This window comes from Myxocyprinus asiaticus, chromosome 41, assembly GCF_019703515.2.
Source record: "Myxocyprinus asiaticus isolate MX2 ecotype Aquarium Trade chromosome 41, UBuf_Myxa_2, whole genome shotgun sequence".
Taxonomy (NCBI): domain Eukaryota; kingdom Metazoa; phylum Chordata; class Actinopteri; order Cypriniformes; family Catostomidae; genus Myxocyprinus; species Myxocyprinus asiaticus.
In genome coordinates this window covers 6,882,678-6,898,369 of record NC_059384.1, presented here as the reverse complement: position 1 = coordinate 6,898,369, position 15,692 = coordinate 6,882,678, and the positions used below count along the sequence as shown (strand labels likewise).

At 39.1% G+C, this 15,692-nt stretch overlaps 1 protein-coding gene across 2 annotated transcripts in view; it reads left to right on the top strand.

Moving 5' to 3' along the window:
- The window catches only part of slc4a2b (solute carrier family 4 member 2b), an 83,789-nt gene that overhangs the window by 19,052 nt on the left and 49,045 nt on the right, over positions 1 to 15,692 (top strand). Inside the window, exon 2 of one of the 2 annotated variants that reach the window (XM_051682351.1) lies at positions 8,416 to 8,474. The exons of the other annotated variant lie outside the window; for it this stretch is intronic. The gene's annotated coding sequence lies outside the window, so the exon portion shown is untranslated. The remainder of the gene's footprint in view (positions 1 to 8,415; positions 8,475 to 15,692) is intronic. 2 annotated transcript variants of the gene reach the window in all.

Here is a 15,692-nt window from a genome sequence, read left to right as displayed (position 1 = left end):
CCGGAAGTCTGTAGCATCCGCGTTGGGGAGTACACATTAAGCATAATGGGTAATTTCGCTGCCTGTGAAAATCATGGATGGAAACAACATTATTACTGTTATAAAACCATGGTTTATTGTATCAAAACCATGATTTCTGCTCAGAAAACCATGGTGATGGCAGTCATGGGTACTACAACATTACCATGGTTAATTTTCATCAGGGTCTTTTTTTTTTAATTTTTATTTGGAATACCAAATTGCCAATGTGCTTTTAAGTCCTCATGGTCACGTAGTGATTTGCCTCAGTCCGGGTGGCGGAGGACTAATCCCAGTTGTCTCCGCGTCTGAGACCGTCAACCCATGCATCTTATCACGTGGCTTGTTGAGCGCGTTGCCACGGAGACATAGCGTGTGGAGGCTTCATACCATCCACCACGACAACCATGCTCAACTCACCACGCACCCCACCGAGAACTAACCACATTATAGCGACCACGAGGAGTTTACCCCATGTGACTCTACCCTCTCTAGCAACCAGGCCAATTTGGTTGCCTAGGAGACCTTGCTGGAGTCACTCAGCATGCCCTGGGATTCAAACTAGCGAGCTAGCGAACTACAGGGGTGGTAGCCAGCGTATTTTACCAGTGAGCTACCCAGGCCCCCTTCATCAGGTTCTAACTAACTGAAGGCGACTGTGGCAAGGAACACAAAACTCCATAAGATGTTGGTTAATGGAGAAAAATAACCTTGTGAGAAACCAGGCTCACGGTGGGGGCCAGTTCCTCTCTGGCTAACATCATGAATATAATGCCAATATTACTTATGTATTGTGCAAGTCATGGTTTAAAATTATTAAACTAAGTAAGTGTTAAGGTCCAGTGTTTAAACAAAGATTTTGTATGAACTAAGATTAATGACTAATGTCTTTTGAAGTCCATCCTGGATTAACTGCAGAAGTTCACATAGATGCATTGTCCTTGTTAGTTGGCTAATGAAGGGATTTGTTGGCAATTAATTGATAGTCTATGTATTCCATTTCAAGAGTGTAGTCCATCATTAGACCGAGGTGATGTAAGCAGAGATCAGTTAGGTGCATCGCAGTTCAACCTGGCCGGTAATTTCGGTGAGGTCTATCCTAAATCCAAGGTTCAGGCTATGGCATATGAAGTATCCCATGTTTTATGCTTGGAGTTGGCATCAGTTCATCCTCTGCAGTCCATCGTAATGGACTGAAGTGATGTTTGGCTGGCACCAGCTGCTATTAGTCATCATCACTCGGCGACACGTAGCAGTGGAGTCCAACACGAAGCAAGAATAGAGCTGGATCCAGCCAGTTCTGGTGACCTCAGGATAGGAGTCCCAAGGTTGAGACAGGGAAACAAATAGAATAATATTAGCATAGATGCCATTCAATTTATTGCAGAGTAAAGATCACCAATGTAACGATGATAAAATGGGGCAAATATGATCATATTTCTTGGTTCTAGTCAGCACTCTGGCTGCTGCATTTTGAACCAATTGAAGTTTATTTATTGATTTTGCTAGACATCCTCCCAGTAATGCATTACAGTAATCTAGTCTTGAGGTCATGAATGCATGAATTTGTTTTTCGGCATCAGCAATAGAGAGCATGTGTCGTAATTTAGCAATATTTCTTAGGTGAATGTTGTTCTACAAACATTGGTAATTTGATTTTCAAAGGACAGATTGGTATCAGTATGACAAGTTATTTGTTGGAGACAATGTAACAGTACATTCATCGAGAGTCAAATTATATTTTAGCGGCTTGTTTTTAGAGGTTTTTGGTCCAACAATTAGTACCTCTGTTTTGTTGGAACCGAGTAGTCAGGAAATTTCTGGCCATCCAATTGATACACTCTGCTAATTTGGAGAATTGTGAAATCTCATCAGGTTTTGAAGAAATATAAAGTTGGCTATCGTCGGCATAACAGAAAACTTATTCCACGATTCCTGATAATATCTCCCAGGGGAAGCATATACAAGGAGAAAAGCAGAGGCCTTAAAACTGACTCCTGTGGCACTCCATACTTTTGTTTGGTTTGACAATTTCTCATTTACATAGACAAAGTGGTAGCAGTCTGCTAAATAGGACCTAAACCATGCTAATGCAACTCCATAAATGCCAACAGAATTCTCTAGCCTATTCAAGAGAATGTCGTGATCTGTCGTGTCGAATGCAGCACTAAGATCTAAAAGCACTAGAAGTGAAATGCAGCCGCGATCAGATGATAAGAGCAAGTCATTTGTAACTCTAAGTGCAGTCTGTGTACTGTGATGAGGCCTAAATCCTGACTGAAATTGTTCATATATACTATTTCTCTGCAGAAATGAACATGTTTGGGAGGATACTACCTTTTCTGGTATTTTTGACATAAATGGGAGATTTGAAATCGGTCTATAATTAGCCAGTTCTCCAGAATCAAGTTGTAGCTTCTTAATAAGCTGTTTGATAACTGCCATTTTAAAGTTTCTTGGGACATGTCCTAAGGATAGCGAGGAGTTGATAATATTAAGAAGAGGTTCTGAGATTACAGGGAATACCTCTTTTAAGAGCTTGGTCGGTATTGGATTTAACATACATGTTATGGCTTTTGATGTTTCGAAAAGATTTGTTAGCACTTCATGAGCTGTGACAGCGAAGGATTGAAGTTGCATGTGAGGAAAATTATGAGACACTGTTTTCTGAGGTACTGTGACAGATGATTGCATGATTCCAGTTTTATTTCTGGTTATTTAAATTTTATCAGTAAAGAAATTCATGAAGTCATTACACTTGTGCTGTGACGGAATATCTCTGAGGCTTTATTCCTAACCAATTTAGCCACAGTACTGAATAAACACCCAGGATTGTTGTGGTTATTTTCTATGAATTTGTTAAAATATGCTGACCTGGCAGCTTTTAGTGCCTGTCTGTAGCTACAGACACTATCCTTCCATGCACCACAAAATGCCTCTAATTTTGTATTCTTCCACTTCCACACAGAAAGAGATCTAATGTTTAGTAGCCCTACCTTCATATGATGTTTATCTTTTTTTTGTTTTGTTCAAGTTTGACCTTAATCAGATTTTTCTAAATGATTAGTGAGTTTTGTGTTTGGTAGTTCGGGGAACAGACACATATCTCTGTGTGATATCTAGGTGATACAGTCTCTGTGTTGTAGTTTGTGACCTGTGTGATGACGTCTCAAGGCAGCTAGCAGATGTTCGGAATAACCAGTTTGTCTGCTTCCTGACCTGGACCCCAGTTAGTCAAATACTATCATTATTTAGACTATGAGCCAAAATTACTAGAGAGGAGAGTGGCACTTTCCCTGGAGGGATGGAGTCTGTCTTTCTTTAGCAGGTCAGGTCTACCCCAAAAACTCTTTAAATTGTCTATAAATCCTATGTTATTCTCCGGACACCACTCAGACATCCAGCCATTCAGTGACACTAATCTACTATAAATCTCATCACCACGACGAGCAGGGAGGGGGCCAGAGCATATTACAGTGTCTGACGTCGTTTTTGCTAATTCACACACCTCTTTAACATTATCTCTAGTGATTTCCGACTGGCGAAGCAGGACATCATTAGTGCCAACATGAATAACAATTTTAGAAAATCTATGTTTAGCATTAGCCAGCACTTGTAAATTTGATCTGATGTCAGACGCTCTGGCACCTGAAATGCAATTAACAATAGTGGCTGGAGTCTCTATTTCCACGTTCCTTACAATAGAATCACCAATAACAAGGGCTCTTTCAACATGATTCTCAGTGGGTGCATCACTGAGTGGGGAGAATCGATTGGAAACCCTAACAGGAATGGGAGAGTGGTGTCGCTTTGCTGAGCAAGTATGCCGCTGAGACGTCACCCAAACTTTCTCACTGACCTCCACTAGCGTTTGGATGCGTGTCTCTAACTCCTTAACCTTCTCCGTCAGCCTGACTAATTCCTTACATTTATCACATGTGAATCCCTCACTGCTGACGGAAGAAGCTATTGTAAACATGTGACATGCAATGCAGGAAGAAATAACGTATGCCATAACTTACCGCAGTTGTTGTTGTTGTTTGTTGTTGCTGAGCGGTGAGGGTTTGAGATCGATGTGAATCCCTCACGCAATTGTTTGTTATGGTTGTTCTTGATAAGTGGCGCTTTGATGCAGTAATCCGTGTAACACAGAGGAGAAAACGGGTGCATGCTGTAAAATGCACGGTTTAATCGCGATAAAAATAGAAAGCAGATGCACGTGGAAAATGCACTCAGTTGGATCGCGATAAGAGAATAATGCAGGGGGAAAACCCGATGCATGCTGAAAAATGGCAGATGTAAAGGATTAAAAGCTGGAAAGAGATAAGCGATGCTAAAAAAAGCTAGCAGGCTACAAACACGGACTCGAGCTAGGCACCAGCAGCAACAGGTAAAATACACACAGATGAAACGGCAGAAAAGTGGAAAAACACAAAACACACGGTAAAATGACAAAGGATAAAACGACGAACGTATGAGAATAAGAATAAGCAATGCTAAGCAGACTACAAACTCTCGTGCAGCCTGCCTTCAGCAACAGGAACAGGAAGTCCAGTGACATTCACCTCTAGAGATAAGAAGACAAATGCGGATCCGAAGCACTTGACACGGCAACATAGATACACACTTTTTAGAGATCGCAGGGGCTGTTCACACCAAACATGTTTTTGCTTACATCTGCACAGTGTTTCATATATTTTCTGATGTAATCATGTGCTAGATGGAGGTCTTTGACTGCTGCTGCACGTCTTGCTGTTTCTTTCGAGTATCACACAGGACTGACGGATTTTAGACACTGTGTCAAATTAAAAAGAGCTTCAGTTTTTAAAAATGCACCTCGAGACACCGGCTTTCTGCTTCATTTATTGCACTGTGTCTAGCTTGTTTTTAGCGCAGGTATCATTCAAATTCGATGTTCTGAAGAAGTTCAGGTGTCAAAAAGGACTTCATGTGACTGTTGCACCATTAGACATGATTTCAAATGGTAAAGTTCCAGTCCAAGTTTCAGTGCATGATAAACGTTAAGCCTATATTTTTTCCCTTCTGCTCTGGGTTGCTGAGGGACCGTTGTGCCTTACAGTTACTACACTATAACGAATTTTGCCTACGATGCTTACATGAAATACAGCCTTTTGTAACAAATGTTCTTGCCTGCAGAAGAAATGATAAAGAGTGATCAATTTTGAGTTAGTTTTTTAGATATTAACCATTTAGGAACAGTTTAAGAACAGTTCAAGAATAATTTATTTGCTGTTATAGGATTTTTTTGAAAGAAAGTAATAATTTGATGTCTATCCTTTTATTGTCCATCTGGTCAAAGTTGATATGAGTTTTAGAAAAGTAATTAGTAATGAGTAATTCAATTACTTTTCAGACAGTGTAATTAGTACAGTAATTGAATTACAATGTAGAATGTTATTAGTAACTAATAACTTTTTTGGAGTAACTTGCCCAACACTGCTTTTGACCATCACTGTTGTAATGGACTGCAAAATGAAAATGTTTCCAGAAAGGAGAAACACAGGGGGCTTCTCTATCAGCATCTTGTTTTCTCCACTTGCCATTTTCAACTACACACAATGGGTGCAGAATTGTGATGTCTTCAAGTTGACCCACGTGAAACACAGGCGGAGCGTATCCATTCAGGTGCATTAGCAGAGGTTGTAACTGTGCCTGTCTGTTTGACGCTTTGTTTTCTTGACCAAAACTTGTGCTACAGATGCGCCATTAAACTTGAGGTGGACCGACCACGGTGCCAATGCTTCCCGAACCATGGATGGTGAACCGTACGGTTCGGTTTTTTATCAAGAACCTTGACACCCCTAATAGCAATGCAGGAAACACTGACTGAGTGTTTTGTCATGGTGTCCTGTCTGCATCGATGGAAGAATGCACATTATGAACCATTAACGGAACTGAAAGTACTGAAATTTATTTGGTTCCAGTATTTTTAAAAAGTGGAGCCAGTTCCAACCCTAGTTAAATGTAGCTCACCATTCAAATCTGTGAAGATTCTCCGCTATACAGGTCACACTACAATGTCTAGTAGAGATTAGTCAACTGGACTGTTGCTCAAGAAGTTCTGGCACTCATCCAAGTGACTTTTTTTAGTTGTGAATGGTAGAGATTCTCCAGCATATAATGATATAGAGTCACTACACTGATGGTATGAAAATGGTGGATCTTGTATGAATGACGGGAAGAGTCGGAATTTTTACTTTTCAACTGGGGAAAGTGCAATAGAATGACACTTTATGTCAGACTTCTAACTTGGAAACTTGAGGAAATCTTCAACTCCCATTTCATCAAGATGCAGGTATGTGTTGCGTCACGCAAACAGCACTCAGTGCAGAGAGGTTTATAGTCGGTGACAAACATTTACTTTTATTAAATAATATCCATTAACGAGTCAGTTCTTACATTAACATTAGCTAGCATTGCAGCATCATATATAATTTTGGTTACTATGAGACATCTCTAGCAATCAATGTACCCCTCAAAATCACAACGTAATCAATCTCAAAATTAAAAATAAACTCCTTTGACACTAACAAGATCCTTTGCTCCAGGGGATGAGGAAGCAGGAGACGGCTTTTCCAACACAGTTAAGTCTTTTTTTTTATTTAAACTTATACATTTTATTTTTATTTCAATGCTTAATAGCCACAACGAATGAGCTCACCCACAAATAAATCAAAGTACCATATAAGTGAAACGTTAACTGCACGGACAGCTTGTCAGCTGGGCTCTCTCTCTGATGGATGGAGGCAGGAGCCGGGCAAACATTAAAACGTACGACTTTAATTAAAACATTTTTCAGTGCGACACAATATAAAATTGCTTTTCAGCACACAATATCTTCGACACACAGCTTCGTGTGTGTCTCTCACTGTTGACTTTTCAGCCCAACGTGGAATACACACGTCAACTTGGCTGCGTGCATCTCTCTCTCTCTCTCTCTCTCTCTCTCTCTCCGTGTGTCTCCCTTTTGTGACTGGTCTTTATCCCTCGCAGCTCTGGACGATTATGGAGTTAGTCATAATTCTCCCCAGGTATCCATCCCGGCCTCACTCCGCACCATCTTCGCTCTGCCACACCCTGCTCGCCACAGACACGTTTGTGTTTTGTTGTCAGGTAATTGTCACTGGATTTCAAATTAAGTGAAAAGTCACATCATGCATGATCACCATCGATCATCATTTTCATGATCGATCATTGCTGCCACGTCCAAGTACCCGAGTACTCGTGCCCATCCCTAGTCTCGATGTGTTTTTAAACGTTGGACTAGTTTTAACCAGTGGCACACAGCGTCATGTTATCAACCCTCATGTTCCTTCATGGTGGGACACTCAGTGCATAAAGTGATGCAACAGCCAGAGCCATCCATCTAAATGTGGATAGCTGTTGTAGCAGTGCTTTAAAGGGGATACATTTATTGACTAAACTTTTTCGAGAGGATTTTACAGTTCAAACTGTCTAAAACATAGCCATATATCAAATTTTGATACACGAGTCAACCTTACTATTTGACTTGTCAGTTGTTGGACAACAAGTGGTATGCACTGCAAGCATCAATGAACTCTCTTTTAGGTCAGTGGGAAGATCAAGGGTTCTCAGTTATGTATGAATGTGTACATAAAACTCTGTGGTACCACTTATAAATGGCTAAGTGGTAAGCCGAACATCTTGGACTGGCTAGTGACCTTGTTGAGAGTGATTTTTATTTATATATATATATATATATATATTTGTAATTGTAATGCACAAGAAGCACCTGTATTTCTGTTGCGTTAATTTCCTCAAAATCATGTTTTTCTGTAATAGAAATCAAAGTTCCAACAACACCAAGTAAAGCCCATTCATTGCCACCCATACAAGAAGCATGTAAAACAATTAGTAAAGAAATCCTTTATTTCAATTAAGCTCTGTTTGCAGGGTTTTAAAAGTCCTTTTTGTCATGTTATGTCATCAGAATGTTTTTTTTTTTTTTTTTTTCTGCCATAAGGTAAGGATACAGTGGTGTATGTGACGTGGTTAATAAGCATCTTGCGTAATTGTTTCAGAAATATTACCTCATATTACACATTGAAAATTCTGGATCATTCAAGTACAAATGTTGATCGTTACAAGGTGTACAGTGAGTGTGTATATGTAAGGGTTATAAGTGTGCAGGTTTATATTTGTGTGTCATGGTTGACTCACTGTTGAGAGTGGTCACATGGCAGGCCGTCAGAGGTGAAGGGGAGGAAACATAATCCAACAGAGGAAGCATTTTACCCATCAGTGTTGATCCTGGGCTGGAGTGTTATGAGGGCAAGACTGCAGAAATATAGTGCTTTATAACTGCTCACTCTACTTTTTGACTGGCTCTCTCTCTTGTTGGTTTTCTTTACACAGTGGCTGTTGACTTTACAATAAGATGTTAGCGCTGGCTTCTTTGCAGTGAGCACATTGAGGTAAATTGTATGTTTCAATGGACTTTACTTGTGTACATACACATGCTCCTTTGCCTGTGGCTAGCTGTATTTATTTGTACTAAATTGCTTTTTTTATTAAATTTATTTTTGCCATTTTAGTTATTGACTATATAAATGTAATTGTTTTGACATGGTTAAACTTTTTAAATGAAAATGGCCATTTTAAGTATTGCTGGTCATTCAACAAACAAACAGAACATCAGTTTCGGATTTAAATAAGATATTTTAAATAACATTTTTATAACCAGTTTTGTAAGGTTATCTATATTGACAAGGATGTGTTTAGTCACTACTATTTTTTTTTTTTTTATTTTTTTATAGCCATTTGCAATTCTTTTTTTTATATGATTTACAATAATACAACATTGGTACTTGGATCTCAAGACAGCATGTACAACCATATGTTAACTTACATTCCTTAAACACATAGGTCAGAACAGGGCATATTATCTGCAAAGACATGTAGAGTTCACAGTAAATACAAACAGAGGAGGAAGAAGAAAAATAATAATAATAATTAATAATAAATTTAAAAAACCTGCGAGTAAAATACAAACAGTCATAGATGGAATGTGATAATCCATTGGCTCCTTCAAGGAAGTCACAAAGAGAAGACCAGGTGCACCAGAAAATGTCAGACCTAAATTTTTAAAGTGGCAAAACACTGAAGGTGTCTGTGAAGTAGACCATAACAATAGTATACATTTTTTTGCCAAAAATACACAGAAATTCAATACACGTAATTTATCACAATCAAGACCTACGTCAACTATACAATTCAGGAGATGTATGTTTGGAGACATAGTAAAAGACTTTCCAATGATTTTTTGTATAACTATGTATCTCTTTCCAAAAGGTTTTGATCTTATCACAGTCCCAGAATACGTGCATCACAGTGCCGATGTCTATCTTACATTTAAAGCATAATTGAGAAGTATTAGGAAATCATTGTGAAGGAGAACCGGTGTGAAGTAAGTCCTATGGGTACATTTAAAAATTTTGCTCATGGACTGAAATTGGGGCACACTTAGGAGAAACACTTCCTCGTCACTGAAAGAAGACCCAAGGTCCCTTGCCCATTTCACCCTCAAAGAATCAAAAGATGAAGGACTAACATTAGATAACAATGTGCAAGTCAGAGATCTTCCTCTTAAGAGTAGATGAGGGGGAGGGGGGGGCTGTTTTTCTACTTCAGTAAGAGTAAATCATATGTTACCTTCTCTTATCTGTGACTCTATAAAGTGCTGAGGTTGAAGAAACTTATAAAAATCATTATCGTCTTAACTGCTGAAATGATTTAATTTTACCATCTTTAAATAAATGGCCAAACTCCAACACACCGCTTGACATCCAGGTCTGAAGCCCAATGTTCTGTACTGATAGGGGAAGATCAGGTTTGAGTGCAGTGAGAGATTTAAGAGATAACTTAGTTGGAATAGCTGAGTATTTCCTAACATCATTCCACACCAGAAGAGTATTTGCCACAGTAAACTTATTAGACAGAGATTGAATCCTTTTTATATTAGAAATAAATGGCAAAGAACATAACAATCTTGGATAACACAATTAAGACTCAATCCCAACCCAGAGGGAATCACGTCTATCTAGAAACCAACTTAACGTGTTTAATTTGAGCAGACCAATAATATAACTGAAGATTGGGAAGCAAAGCCCCACCCAATTCTCTCGGCTTCATCAAAATGGAGATATTAAGTCTAGGCTTTTTTTATTCCAAATATACCTTGTAATCGAAGAATTTATCCTTTTGAAAAAAACTTGCAGTCAAATAGCATGGTAGACATTGAAACAAAAAGTTTAACCTGTTCATTCGTATGACATTAATCCTGCCGAAAAAAGAAGTTGGAAGGTTTGACCAATCTGAAAAATTCTGTTTAATTTAGGTAATTAAAGAAGGGTAATTGGCACTGAATAGATCTTCTAAATTAGGTGTAATATTAGTTCCCAGATATTTAAATCCAGAAGATGGTAACTGGTAGGGGGAACGCAAAGAGGCTTTGGGAGGGACATGCATACACAATTAATCTTATATCCTGAGAAATTACTGTAATTATCAATTACTGCTAAAACTGTGTCAGTAGAGGTCTCAGGGTATTTAAGATATAGCAGAACATCATCTGCATAAAGGGATATGCGATGTTCCTCTGGGCCTATTTTAATGCCATGTATGTTTGTGTTGGATCTCACGATTACAGCCAGAGGTTCAATAACCAGAGAAAACAAAAGTGGTGAGAGTGGGCAGCCTTGACGACAGCCTCTATATACTGATAAAGTATTAGATAAAACTCTATTGGTGTTGAACATGGCCGTAGGTTTAGAATCTATAAGTTTGACCAAATCAATAAACTTAAGTCCCAGCCCCACCTTCTCCAGCACTGCAAAAAGAAAGGGCCACTCAACCCTGGCATCGAGAGATACTATAATGGCATAGTCCCTTGTCCTGTTTAAATGATCTATTATATTCAGTGCTCTACGAATATTATCAGTACCATATCTAGACTTCACAGACCCAGTCTGGTCTGGATTAATAATATGAGGCAAAACAGTTTCAAGCTGCCTAGCTAACGATTTGGCCATAATTTTATAATCCATATTGAGTAGACTAATCGGACGATATGGGGAACATTTTAACAGGTCTGTATCTTTTTCTCATGAGCAAATTAATAACAGCCATTGACCAAGATTCAGGCATAGAACCCGTTTCTAAGAGACTGTTTATTGCTGGCATTAAAATTGGGCAAAACTCAGGCCAGAACTGCTTATAAAATTCTAATGGGAACCCATCCGGGCCGGGAGCTTTACCTGACGGCATTGATTGAATAGCTTGCCAAATTTCTTCCTTGGTAAAAGGAGCATTTAAAAGGAGTTTACCATTTTCAGAAACACTGGGAAGAGGACACTTGTGCAAGTATTTCAGCATATCCTTGCTGGGACCACTGTACTCCGATGTATATAGAGACCTATAGAAGTCAGAAAAAGTGCTATTTATAACCAAGGGGTCATAGGACACGCAGCCGTCAGATGTCTTAATTGCCTTTTTATAGCTCTTTCATTCTGCTCCCTTTTTAAGTGGTAAGCAAGCAGAGGACCGGGTCTGTTTCCGGACTGCTTATGTTCTAAATTAAGCTTTGCCCTGGCATTGTTTAACAAAACCCAATTATTCTGAGTTGGTGACTGTTTGTGTTGTTTTTCTAAGTGAATCACATTGGCTTCTAAATCTTTCCTTTTCTGAGTTCTGATTTTTTTTTTCAGTAGTGAGGTTTAAGCAATGAGATGGCCATGTAGTGTAGCTTTGGCAGCATCCCATTTAATCGCAGAAGAGACCGGCGAGTTCTGATTGTCTTGCCAATAATGAATTATCTTCTGTTAAAGAAAGGAACGGAAATCGTTACAGCTTTAAAATTAAGTATTGAACTTCCAGTAGGATGAATTGGGAGTTGAATATATTACTGATATCAGGTGAGTTTCTGCGCCCACAACTCTCTCGGTGAGGGCAGCAAAAGAAGTTTGAAGGCATGAAACAGAATTGTCTGTCCCCTCTAGCCGATTAGAAATTCTGTCAAGATGTGTTCCATTAGCTTTTATCTCAGATAAAATCAGCGACATGTTAGATTGAGATTCATCCACGCTGGCATCTTTATCAGCCTCAGCCGAGGGTGTGGATGCAGTCTGAGTAGCCTTTTTCTTTTCCTTGGCTTTGTTAACGTGTCGAGCTGAAAATAGGAAGATATTTTTCTGTTGACGTGTCTGCCATGACTACAATACTATAGGACCATTTTTTATGAGAATTCGGAGGGAAAAGATGCAGAATAATCTAAGTTTGAGCGGAGCAAATAACTCAGGCAGCCATCTTGCTACTTTTACAGCAATTAATTTCAACATGAAAATTATTTTTTTACTAATTAGTTTTACTATTACATGTTTAACAATGTGATGTTAACATTAATGTATTATGAACTAATACTAACAATGAACAATAGTATATTTATTTATAAATTAACATAAACAAAATGCTGCAAGAAAACCATTGTTCATACATTTACTAATGTTAATAAATAGAACCTTATTGTAAAGTGTAAAGTTGTAAACTATTTTAAGAGTTTTATCAACTCTTAAAGTTCACCCAAAAATGAAAATTCTCTCATCATTTACTCAACCTCATGCCATCCCAGATGTGTATGACTTTTTCTTCTGCAGAACACAAATAAAGATTTTTAGAAGAATATCTCAACTCTAGCCCCATACAATGCAAATGAATGGTGATTAAAATGAGAGAGACTAAATCTTGACATCAGCAGGCTCCTTGCTGATCATGATTTCGAGCTCGATTATACTTCCTAGCGCTATCTAGTGCACTGCGCATGCGTCAAGAACTAGGAAGTGTAATCGAACTTGATATCAAGATCGTGACTGCAACGGTAAGATGTACAGTGAAAAAGGAGTTCAATTTTGGTCTTGTACTCACCCAAAATGGATTAGATTGCTTCAGAAGACTAAATTAAATTACTGGTGTCATATGGGTTACTTTTATGCTGCCTTGATGTGCTTTTTGGAGAATCATTTTGTATTTATTTTTTTTATTCAAAATATTCTTCAAATTTCTAATGAGGGCTCGTTGCAGTGCCATATTTGACCACAGATTTTCACTGGTAAAACTGAGGGGTGCTGTGGAGTTCGGGAGGGCAGCAGACTCCCAGACTTACATGCTTGTACATTTATATCAAACATTGTGTAACAGAGCTTTCAGCTACTTTAAGACTTAAAAATAGGATAGAAAATTACAGACAAACATAATACATTATTGGCAGTTTATAGTATGGATCCATGTTTTCGAGTGGTTGAATATTTAGGTGGGGCTCTGCCCTACCTGCCCATATAGACGATAGCCTCAGTGATTTTGTATCGACCTGCTAATTAATTATTTAATGTGTTTTTAAACTATTTGTTTCATAGTGAAAGTGGTCTTAAATTATTTGTTTATTTTTTTGTGTGTGCCTTAAATAGTTCTAAAAAGTCTTAAATGTCATTCCTTCAAACCTGAAGATACCCTGCAAAAGATGTATTTGGTGTAAGACCACAACTTTCAGCATCATGCTCTTAGGTTGTGTCTCTTCAGCAGTAACCGGTCCTCTGATTCAGGATAAAGGGAAATAAATATCTCTACGCATTAATTTTTGCAGCAGAAACTTCATCCCTTTGCCAGAGAGAAATGATTAAAATACAATCGTTGCTTTCAACATGCCGGTGACAGGAAGCAAATAAATAAATCAACAAAGGAAATGTTTGGAAAAGGAGTGTTAATGTCCTTAAATGTTTCAGTCAGAAGTTGAATCTCAAGTCTTTTGAATGGCTGTGGTGGGATAAAATTCCAAAAGTCAGCTTTTTGCTCAGTATAATTGAAATATGACTGTTTACAGTTATTAACTATTTCTTTAGACCACTGCTTCAAAGCAAAAAAGAGTTTCTACAAAGTGCTACTTAAAGTATGTACACACTAGAAACTTTTTTTTTTCTCCTGTTTTTATTCTTTTTTTTAAATTTTAAGTTAGTAGGGCTGTTAATGTGGAGAGAGACAAGGAGTGGTGTAACATGCACTCTCTTTGGTTCATTAAAGACCAGATGTGCTGCTGCATTCTGGATCATTTGCAGGGGTCTAATTGCACATGCAGGGAGGCCTGCAATGAGAGCATTACAGTAGTCCAGTCTAGTTATGACAAGTGACTGGACAAGCAGTTGTGTGGCATGTTCAGAGAGGAACGGTCATATCTTCCTGATATTGTAGAGTGTAAATCTACATGATCTTGCGGTCTTTGAGATGTGGTCTGTGAAATTTAGTTTGTTATTGATAGTTACCCCTAGATTTCTGACCATTCTGGAAGGCGTATCTATAGTTGCACCCAGCTGCATGGTGATGTGTTCAACAGCAGGGTTGGCTGGAAAGACAAGGAGTTCGGTCTTGGCTGGGTTAAGTTGCAGGTGGTGCTCCTTCATCCAGGCCGAGATGTCTGCCAGGCAGGCAGAGATTTGAGCAGTCACTGTAGTGTCATTGGGCTGGAAAGACAAGTAGAGTTGCATGTCATCAGCATAGCAGTGGTAAGAGAAACCATGTGCCTGAATGATGGGTCCCAGTGATGTTGCGTATATAGAGAAGAGAAGTGGTCCAAGCACAGAACCCCGAGGTACCCCAGTAAGTAACTGATGTGGCTTGGACACCTCACCTCTCCAGGCTACCTTGAATAACCTACCTTAGAGATAGGAATTAAACCAGTTAAGCACAGTTCCTGTGATGCCCAGCGAAGAGAGGGTGGAGAGTAAGATCTGATGGTTGTCTGTGTCAAAGGCTGCAGAAAGGTCCAGCAGAATCAGGACGGATGATCTGGATTCAGCTTTCGCCTGTCACAGCGACTCCGTGACAGACAGCCTGACTGATTGTCATCCAGCAGCTTGTTCTGTGAGAGATAGGCAGAGGTTTGATTGAAAACTGCCCTTTCAAGTGTTTTTGCCATGAATGGGATGAGAGAGACTGGTCTGTAGTGTTCTATTTGTGTGGGATTAAGTGCGAGTTTCTTCAGCAGCGGGGTTACTTGGGCCTGCTTAAATGTAGTGGGAAAAGTGCCTGTAAGTAGAGATGTGTTAATTATGTGTGTGAGTGCAGGTAGGATGGACGGAGAGATGGCCTGGAGAAGGTGAGAAGGAATGGGGTCAAGGGAACAGGTGGTGGGGTGGTTGGAGAGGAGGAGTTTAGAGACCTCAGTGTCAGTCAGAGTAGAGAACATACAGACAGAAGAGTTGCATACAGGAGATGGGTGTTTGACAAGGTGTGGTGCTGAGAATGTATTGCTGATGATTGTAACCTTATTAGTAAAAAATGTGGCAAAGAAATCTGCTGTCAGTGATGTGGAGGGGGAGGGCAGAGAAGTGTGTTGAATGTTTAAACAAGCTGCGAGTGTCTGTGGTGCTGTGGGTCTGTGGACAGTCTTTCTTGTCTACAATGACAAATTAATATTTTTTTATCATGACTTTTTAATCTCTTATCTGTACGTCCTTACAGTAGCAACCTTTTATTATCTGATTGTCATCATCAGTCTTCGGATATGAGGGAGAATATTACAGTATGTTATACTTACTGGAGTTTAGCAGCCGATGATGATGTTTTACCACATTAAACAACTGTTCCAT